The sequence below is a fragment of the Protopterus annectens genome, chromosome 2.part1 (assembly GCF_019279795.1).
Source record: "Protopterus annectens isolate FY-2018-M chromosome 2.part1, PAN1.0, whole genome shotgun sequence".
Lineage (NCBI taxonomy): Eukaryota > Metazoa > Chordata > Ceratodontiformes > Protopteridae > Protopterus > Protopterus annectens.
Genome location: NC_056729.1, coordinates 646,997,829 through 647,007,352, shown reverse-complemented (window position 1 = coordinate 647,007,352; position 9,524 = coordinate 646,997,829). Strand labels below are relative to the sequence as shown.

The 9,524-nt window shown below is 43.6% G+C and overlaps 1 long non-coding RNA gene across 1 annotated transcript; it reads right to left on the bottom strand.

Moving 5' to 3' along the window:
• Nucleotides 1-490: 490 nt before the first annotated feature.
• Nucleotides 491-5,250, bottom strand: LOC122794754. Its single transcript, XR_006363687.1, has 3 exons — nucleotides 5,028-5,250; nucleotides 2,679-2,948; nucleotides 491-599 (listed from the first exon to the last, which is right to left on the bottom strand). It is a non-coding gene; the product is annotated as an uncharacterized LOC122794754 (long non-coding RNA).
• Between the last annotated feature and the right edge of the window lie 4,274 nt (nucleotides 5,251-9,524).

Genomic DNA, 9,524 nt, shown 5'->3' with positions numbered 1-9,524 from the left:
GCAGGATGGGGAGTAGGACAGAGAGGAGAGGGGAACTATGGAGCACTAAAAGTTATGGTAGTTAGGAGAAGAGAGGGTATAGCCTGGAAACAGAAAGTGAGGTAGAAGGGGGAGAAATCAGGCAAAATGGCACTTAATGAAAAGGGGATAAGACGAAGGAAGGTCTATGAGCAGAGACTAAGAGAGAATAGGGGAAAGAGTAAAGGCACCAAGCCTAATGTACACTGGTACCTAGTGGGCAAAAAATGGAAGTAGTGGCAGGTAGCCAGTGAGAAGAAACCACAGGTGGAAAGGAAAGGTAGGTAGCAAGGGGTAGATATAGCAGAAGGCTAAATTCAGGGAGGGAGGGGGGGAGGACTGGCTGCTGGCTTTCTGGACCCAGAGGCAAAAAAACGTTAAAAGGTGTAATTACAGTATGAATTATACAGATTCGCCTTCAGAATGGGTCAGGTGTGATAACATACTTAGCAACTTCAGTACAGTCAGGAGGGAGCACAGGGCAGCAGACAATAGTGGATGGTCACGTAGGTAAGGCTTGAGGTGGTTCAAGGGTCCTTAGGGGCAGGCAAGTCCCTTAATACAATGTTCAGGAGAGATTGCTAGGGGGGAAAAAAAGGTAAGAAGAAGGGAATTAAAAAAGGAATACAGTTTCAAAAAAAAAAAAGACAGACCTAAGTAAACAAATACAAAGAGGTAATTCACAATTCAACAGTTCTTTGAAAAACACATAGTATGCATTTAGACTAACTTGCACTAAGATTAGGCTAGGTACTTCAGCTGAGCAAAAACAAACAGGCTGTAGAACCTAATACAGTATATTAATGCACGGGTAACAATTACTAGGCTGTAATCACCTTTAGGAAGGACAATTACTCCCAGGGTTGTATTAACTAAAATACTCAAGATAAGGAATAGAACCTCAGCCCAGCAGCAAAAAAGACCCTAAAGCATGTCAAATTATCTTAAGCACATTTACAAATCACTAAAGTAAAAATACAAAAAACAATAACCTACAAATACAAAATAAGCACCCACCCTTGCCCTTCTTGAACAATAACCTCAAATACAAAATAAGCACCCACCCTTGCCCTTCTTGAACAAGGGAAGAGGGTATGTGGATGTGTGTAAAAGAATTGGATAGAGCCTAAAGGATCGTTTTACGATCTGCACAATACTAACCACGTGGGAGGAACCATGGGCGAAGTAACCGCAATCAAAAAGAAACCCCTTACCAGTTACAAATGAACACTAAAATATACTACATAACACTAACAAACCAAAAGAGTGAGAGCGACATCTAGTGATAATTACAAACTAGAAACTATCAGTCTGAGAGCCAAGTGTAGTGAGTGGTGCTATCTAAAACAGATTAGGGAGAGAGCGATATATTAGAAATGCGGAGTGATGCAAGCGTTAGGCGGCAAAAAAGCTACTGTTCCTGCTATCTATTCGTCCTATAAAACAAGTATAATTGCTGCCAGCTGAGTTTCTTCAGGTAGTCAGGACACTGAATAAAATACCAGGTCTAATTAATATCAGATAAACATAGTGAGAGGAAACCATAAAAACATAATAGAAATATGCCAAAAAGAGTTGCTAATTACAGCATTCCAAGTCACCAGAGAGTTCTCTACAGAGATACGCTGGCCAGTAAACACCGCGAGGTACTGTTAGCATGTCCTACACGGTAAAACACCCAACATTCGAGTCGCTCAACAGTAGTACACCATGACAATTTTTTGGAAGCAGTAACAGATCAAAGACACAGTTAAAACACAAAACATACGATACACTTAGCAGAAAAGTACATTAAATGATTTGGAAGCAGTACAAGGTCAAAATACACATAAGTCCAGTAATAAGCGTGAGATAAGTTGTACTTACAGCTTAATAGCGTATCACAAGGGTCAGGGCACGCAGCAGCCAGGTGAAAGTGGGGATAGTCAAGGAAGGCGCCACAAAAGGTTCAGCTCTATATGCCCTCAGGGCAGGAAGTGAGGTGAGAGAATGGGAGGGGTCAGAATCAGATAGGCAAGATAGATAAGGGAGGGACCAGGTAATCCAGGAATCCCCTAAGGTTGGAAATAATACCAAGAAGGTAAGAGTGAGGTAATACAGGACGGCAGAGCAAGTAGAGACAGAGTGAGTGTAGACAATCAGTGAGCAGCAGGATACAGGGAAAGATAGCAAAGCAAGTGAGTAGCTGGTAGCAAAGCAGGATGGGGAGTAGGGCAGAGAGGAGAGGGGAACTATGGAGCGCTAAAAGTTATGGTAGTTGGGAGAAGAGAGGGTATAGCCTGGAAACAGAAAGTGAGGTAGAAGGGGGAGAAATCAGGCAAAATGGCACAGAATGAAAAGGGGATAAGACGAAGGAAGGTCTATGAGCAGAGACTAAAAGAGAATAGAGGAAAGAGTAAAGGCACCAAGCCTAATGTACACTGGTACCTAGTGGGCAAAAAATGGAAGTAGTGGCAGGTAGCCAGTGAGAAGAAACCACAGGTGGAAAGGAAAGGTAGGTAGCAAGGGGTAGATATAGCAGAAGGCTAAATTCAGGGAGGGAGGGGGGGGAGGACTGGCTGCTGGCTTTCTGGACCCAGAGGCAAAAAAACGTTAAAAGGTGTAATTACAGTATGAATTATACAGATTCGCCTTCAGAATGGGTCAGGTGTGATACATACTTAGCAACTTCAGTACAGTCAGGAGGGAGCACAGGGCAGCAGACAATAGTGGATGGTCACGTAGGTAAGGCTTGAGGTGGTTCAAGGGTCCTTAGGGGCAGGCAAGTCCCTTAATACAATGTTCAGGAGAGATTGTTAGCAACTTCAGTACAGTCAGGAGGGAGCACAGGGCAGCAGACAATAGTGGATGGTCACGTAGGTAAGGCTTGAGGTGGTTCAAGGGTCCTTAGGGGCAGGCAAGTCCCTTAATACAATGTTCAGGAGAGATTGCTAGGGGGGAAAAAAAGGTAAGAAGAAGGGAATTAAAAAAGGAATACAGTTTCAAAAAAAAAAGACAGACCTAAGTAAACAAATACAAAGAGGTAATTCACAATTCAACAGTTCTTTGAAAAACACATAGTATACATTTAGACTAACTTGCACTAAGATTAGGCTAGGTACTTCAGCTGAGCAAAAACAAACAGGCTGTAGAACCTAATACAGTATATTAATGCACGGGTAACAATTACTAGGCTGTAATCACCTTTAGGAAGGACAATTACTCCCAGGGTTGTATTAACTAAAATACTCAAGATAAGGAATAGAACCTCAGCCCAGCAGCAAAAAAGACCCTAAAGCATGTCAAATTATCTTAAGCACATTTACAAATCACTAAAGTAAAAATACAAAAAACAATAACCTACAAATACAAAATAAGCACCCACCCTTGCCCTTCTTGAACAATAACCTCAAATACAAAATAAGCACCCACCCTTGCCCTTCTTGAACAAGGGAAGAGGGTATGTGGATGTGTAAAAGAATTGGATAGAGCCTAAAGGATCGTTTTACGATCTGCACAATACTAACCACGTGGGAGGAACCACGGGCGAAGTAACCGCAATCAAAAAGAAACCCCTTACCAGTTACAAATGAACACTAAAATATACTACATAACACTAACAAACCAAAAGAGTGAGAGCGACATCTAGTGATAATTACAAACTAGAAACTATCAGTCTGAGAGCCAAGTGTAGTGAGTGGTGCTATCTAAAACAGATTAGGGAGAGAGCGATATATTAGAAATGCGGAGCGATGCAAGCGTTAGGCGGCAAAAAAGCTACTGTTCCTGCTATCTATTCGTCCTATAAAACAAGTATAATTGCTGCCAGCTGAGTTTCTTCAGGTAGTCAGGACACTGAATAAAATACCAGGTCTAATTAATATCAGATAAACATAGTGAGAGCAAACCATAAAAACATAATAGAAATATGCCAAAAAGAGTTGCTAATTACAGCATTCCAAGTCGCCAGAGAGTTCTCTACGGAGATACGCTGGCCAGTAACAACCGCGAGGTACTGTTAGCATGTCCTGCACGGTAAAACACCCAACATTCGAGTCGCTCAACAGTAGTACACCATGACAATTTTTTGGAAGCAGTAACAGATCAAAGACAAAGTTAAAACACAAAACATACGATACACTTAGCAGAAAAGTACATTAAATGATTTGGAAGCAGTACAAGGTCAAAATACACATAGGTCCAGTAATAAGCGTGAGATAAGTTGTACTTACAGCTTAATAGCATATCACAAGGGTCAGGGCACGCAGCAGCCAGGCGAAAGTGGGGATAGTAAAGGAAGGCGCCACAAAAGGTTCAGCTCTATATGCCCTCAGGGCAGGAAGTGAGGTGAGAGAATGGGAGGGGTCAGAATCAGATAGGCAAGATAGATAAGGGAGGGACCAGGTAATCCAGGAATCCCCTAAGGTTGGAAATAATACCAAGAAGATAAGAGTGAGGTAATACAGGACGGCAGAGCAAGTAGAGACAGAGTGAGTGTAGACAGTCAGTGAGCAGCAGGACACAGGGAAAGATAGCAAAGCAAGTGAGTAGCTGGTAGCAAAGCAGGATGGGGAGTAGGGCAGAGAGGAGAGGGGAACTATGGAGCGCTAAAAGTTATGGTAGTTAGGAGAAGAGAGGGTATAGCCTGGAAACAGAAAGTGAGGTAGAAGGGGGAGAAATCAGGCAAAATGGCACAGAATGAAAAGTGGATAAGACGAAGGAAGGTCTATGAGCAGAGACTAAGAGAGAATAGGGGAAAGAGTAAAGGCACCAAGCCTAATGTACACTGGTACCTAGTGGGCAAAAAATGGAAGTAGTGGCAGGTAGCCAGTGAGAAGAAACCACAGGTGGAAAGGAAAGGTAGGTAGCAAGGGGTAGATATAGCAGAAGGCTAAATTCAGGGAGGGTGGGGGGGGGGGGGGACTGGCTGCTGGCTTTCTGGACCCAGAGGCAAAAAAACATTAAAAGGTGTAATTACAGTATGAATTATACAGATTCGCCTTCAGAATGGGTCAGGTGTGATAACATACTTAGCAACTTCAGTACAGTCAGGAGGGAGCACAGGGCAGCAGACAATAGTGGATGGTCACGTAGGTAAGGCTTGAGGTGGTTCAAGGGTCCTTAGGGGCAGGCAAGTCCCTTAATACAATGTTCAGGAGAGATTGTTAGCAACTTCAGTACAGTCAGGAGGGAGCACAGGGCAGCAGACAATAGTGGATGGTCACGTAGGTAAGGCTTGAGGTGGTTCAAGGGTCCTTAGGGACAGGCAAGTCCCTTAATACAATGTTCAGGAGAGATTGTTAGCAACTTCAGTACAGTCAGGAGGGAGCACAGGGCAGCAGACAATAGTGGATGGTCACGTAGGTAAGGCTTGAGGTGGTTCAAGGGTCCTTAGGGGCAGGCAAGTCCCTTAATACAATGTTCAGGAGAGATTGTTAGCAACTTCAGTACAGTCAGGAGGGAGCACAGGGCAGCAGACAATAGTGGATGGTCACGTAGGTAAGGCTTGAGGTGGTTCAAGGGTCCTTAGGGCAGGCAAGTCCCTTAATACAATGTTCAGGAGAGATTGTTAGCAACTTCAGTACAGTCAGGAGGAGCACGGGCAGCAGACAATAGTGGATGGTCACGTAGGTAAGGCTTGAGGTGGTTCAAGGGTCCTTAGGGGCAGGCAAGTCCCTTAATACAATGTTCAGGAGAGATTGTTAGCAACTTCAGTACAGTCAGGAGGGAGCACAGGGCAGCAGACAATAGTGGATGGTCACGTAGGTAAGGCTTGAGGTGGTTCAAGGGTCCTTAGGGGCAGGCAAGTCCCTTAATACAATGTTCAGGAGAGATTGTTAGCAACTTCAGTACAGTTAGGAGGGAGCACAGGGCAGCAGACAATAGTGGATGGTCACGTAGGTAAGGCTTGATGTGGTTCATGGGTCCTTAGGGGCAGGCAAGTCCCTTAATACAATGTTCAGGAGAGATTGAGCTTGATAGCGTATCACAAGGGTCAGGGCACGCAGCAGCCAGGTGAAAGTGGGGATAGTAAAAACATTTTATATAGCCTACCTAATCATGAAGGGATTCACATCTAGATCAGGGGAGGTCATCGTGCCTCTTTACTCATCCCTCATCAGGCCCATAATTGAGTACAATGCCCCTTTTTGGGATATACCTTACCAGACACCTGCAGCAACTGGAAAGACCCCAAAAGTACCTCACCAAGAGGATCAAAGGGCTCAAACAGATGCCATATGCTGCCCGGTTAAAGAAACTCCAGCTCTATTCAGTGGCATACCGCCTGCTCAGAGGCGATCTGTGCCTGACATATAAAGCCATGTCCAATCTGGAATTAATGGACATGCTGCACCTCAGAAAATCCAAATCCCATCAAACTACACGCTCGAGAGACTTGAACCTCAGCACTGAAATAAATAGGACATGCTGGAGGGACAGATTCATAACCCAGAGGCTCCCTTCACTCTGGAATAAAATCCCAGTCCATGTTAGGCAGAGTCCCTCATTGACTCTCTTCAAGAGGAATCTTGATGAGTGGATGGTGGATCGTAGGTTTACCCCGGGTATCACTTCTGTGTCACTGTTAGACAGAGGCACAGTATACTAACCTCGAAAAAGGGCATAGCAAAATTAATTTAAAATGGGTGGCGAAAGCCAAACACACTCTGGCTAGGCTTATAAATGCCCTAGGGCAGATAGCCTAGTATGAACCTATGAACCTATGAACCTAAATAAATAAAAGAAATCTATTTACCTTGCACAATTTATCCTTCGTAGTATCCACTCTTGAAACCTAAACCTTTACCATCACATTAACAATACCAACCGGCATGACAGGTACCTAACTCAACATACACTCTGTTTCTAGAATAGCTCCCACCTTATATAACAAGTAGAGTACTTCCCTGTTAGACTTTACAACCAGTCTGGCTGACTGGATAGATAATTGCAAATTTCCTCCTCAAGTATGCGAGGAAAATTTATATACCAGGAGACACTATTAATCTCCTACCATTGATAGGTGATATAATTGAGCTGATTGATGCTCTCCTAGGATATAACTTAGTAGGAATCTGTGAAACTCTAAACCTGTGAATACTGAGTCTTGCGAGAGAGTGTCCACCAAACTTCAGCTTGCAAAGAATGTTGTTTCCTGGCTACTATGTATCATATTCATCAATCCATCTATCCACAGCCCCTTTTTCACATTTTTTTGCACAGTATTATATCTCAATACCACAACATTATCAAAGTTCTGTAGAGACAGCACTGGTTATCTCTCCTGTCTCAGCTTCCTGGTGTTGATACTTTTGACCCTACATATCATGGGTTCTCTATATTTAAAGACGTGCAAGCACCATGCATTGAAACTGCATATTGTTTTCTGTTTCTCTGTGTCTGATTGAAATTCCAAGTGTCATTGGAATCTTCAAGTGTTCCATCCTTTTCCTACAAGGCACTGAACATATGCCGTTTTCTACTGCAGTGGCATCAGAATTTTCCCACACTCAATTACTTCAAAAGGTCCCCCAAACCCCACTTATTCCATCTGGCTTTTGGCACATAGTAGGTTCTGAACAAACATTGCTATTTGTTCATAGTTTTATTAGCCTGTTTTTAGCTATAGTCATTACTTAGTATGTGAAATTTTGTTTTGGAATTTTTCATGTGCTTGGTTAAGAAACATAATAAATAAAGTTGATACTAAAGAAAACTCGTGATACTAATGCTACACACAACCCACTTCAGAAAGCAGTACATTAAAAATTTAATTTGAATGGTACAACCCCTATTGGATGGCTCCTCGAAATGTGATTAACTGCCACTAATATAGACTGGGAACACTACTCAAGCCCGAACACTCTAACCCAAAGATTCCTGGAGTTCATAAACTCAAATGCCATGGAACAACTAGTCACCATCCCCACAAGAGGAGAAAACATACTTGATCTCATCATCACGAACATGGGATCAAAATGTTCAACACCGGAAGTATACCCCTCACTGGTGAGATCAGATCATAAACTAATCTCGCTGGACGTCCTCATCCCGCCCCCACCTGAAACAAAAAAGACCACAATGAAAAACTTCTCAAAAGCCGATTTCACACTTCTAAAAACTAGTGTGGTCTCCTTTAAGGCCCCTGAGCCAGTGGTAAACATTACTCAAACCGCTGAATCACTTACAAATGCCTTCTACCAACACCTACAGGACTGCATGGATCAGGCAATCCCAAACAAAACTAAGACTCTCTGTACCAAAGGCAAGCGTCCAGTCTGGTGGACCCCAGCCATAAACAAGCTCTACAACAAAAGGAGGAAGCTACTACAAGATAGAGCAAAATCCTTGAAAGGTAAGACACCTTTGATCATTATAAGTAAAAACTAAGAGCTCTCATAAAATCATCCAAGGCAAATTTTGAGAGAAAAATCGCCAAGGACTCTAAAGACAATCATAAGGCCTTCTTTAGCTATGTTAGAAACCTAGGAGGAAACTCCCAGATATGCTCAGAATTAGTTCAAAATGATGTGAAAATTACTGAACCTACACACATTGCCAACATGCTGGCTGACAGGTTCAGTGCAAACTTCTCCTCCCCAAAAGGAGAGATATCTATTCCAGAGGATTGTAGCCCCCCAAACATCTCCAACGCCCAGGTGAAAACTGCCCTCACTAAGGCAAAAAACACAGCATCCATGGGACCGGATGGTGTCCCCGGCTGTGTGCTTCACGAACTCAATGAGGAATTAAACCCACAGTTAGGACAGCTGTTTAATCTTAGCCTCACCTCAGGATACGTACCCAAGGAGTGGCGCACGGCGACTGTGGTCCCACTTCATAAGGGTGGTGCCTCCACAGACCCTGGAAATTACCGCCCTATTAGCTTGACAAGCCTTATCTGCAAAGCCATGGAGAGGATCATAATGGAACTCATAAATAAAGACATAGGAAACTTGCAGACTTTGGATCCAACCCAGTTTGGCTTTGTCAAAGGCAGATCCTGCCTCTTAAACTTGGTTGACTTTTTCGAGACAGTCACCAAGGCCATTGATGAGGGAAAGGCAGTCCATACAGCCTACCTCGACCTGGCAAAGGCCTTCGACACAATACCCCACTCAGGTATCATCGAAAAACTCATCAGCTTGAATGTAAACCCATACATCACAAGATGGGTTGCAAACTGGCTAAGTGACAGAACCCACAGGGTCAGAGTTGCTGGAGCCATGTCAGACTCAAAGCCTGTCGCAAGTGGTGTCCCACAGGGCTCAGTCCTGGGTCCACTCTTGTTCGGCATCTACTTTTCTGAAGTACAAGCAAACACAGGAGGTTTATGGCTGACAAAGTTTGCAGATGACTGCAAACTGGGCGCCATAGTCGAAAACACATCTGACACAGATATCCTCCAGAAGGGCCTCACAGAAACGGATAACTGGTGCCAGAGCCATGGCCTGAAGTTAAACGCCAAAAATGCATAGTCATACCCTTCGGGAAAAACAAGGTTACCCCTAGCTACCATATAGGTG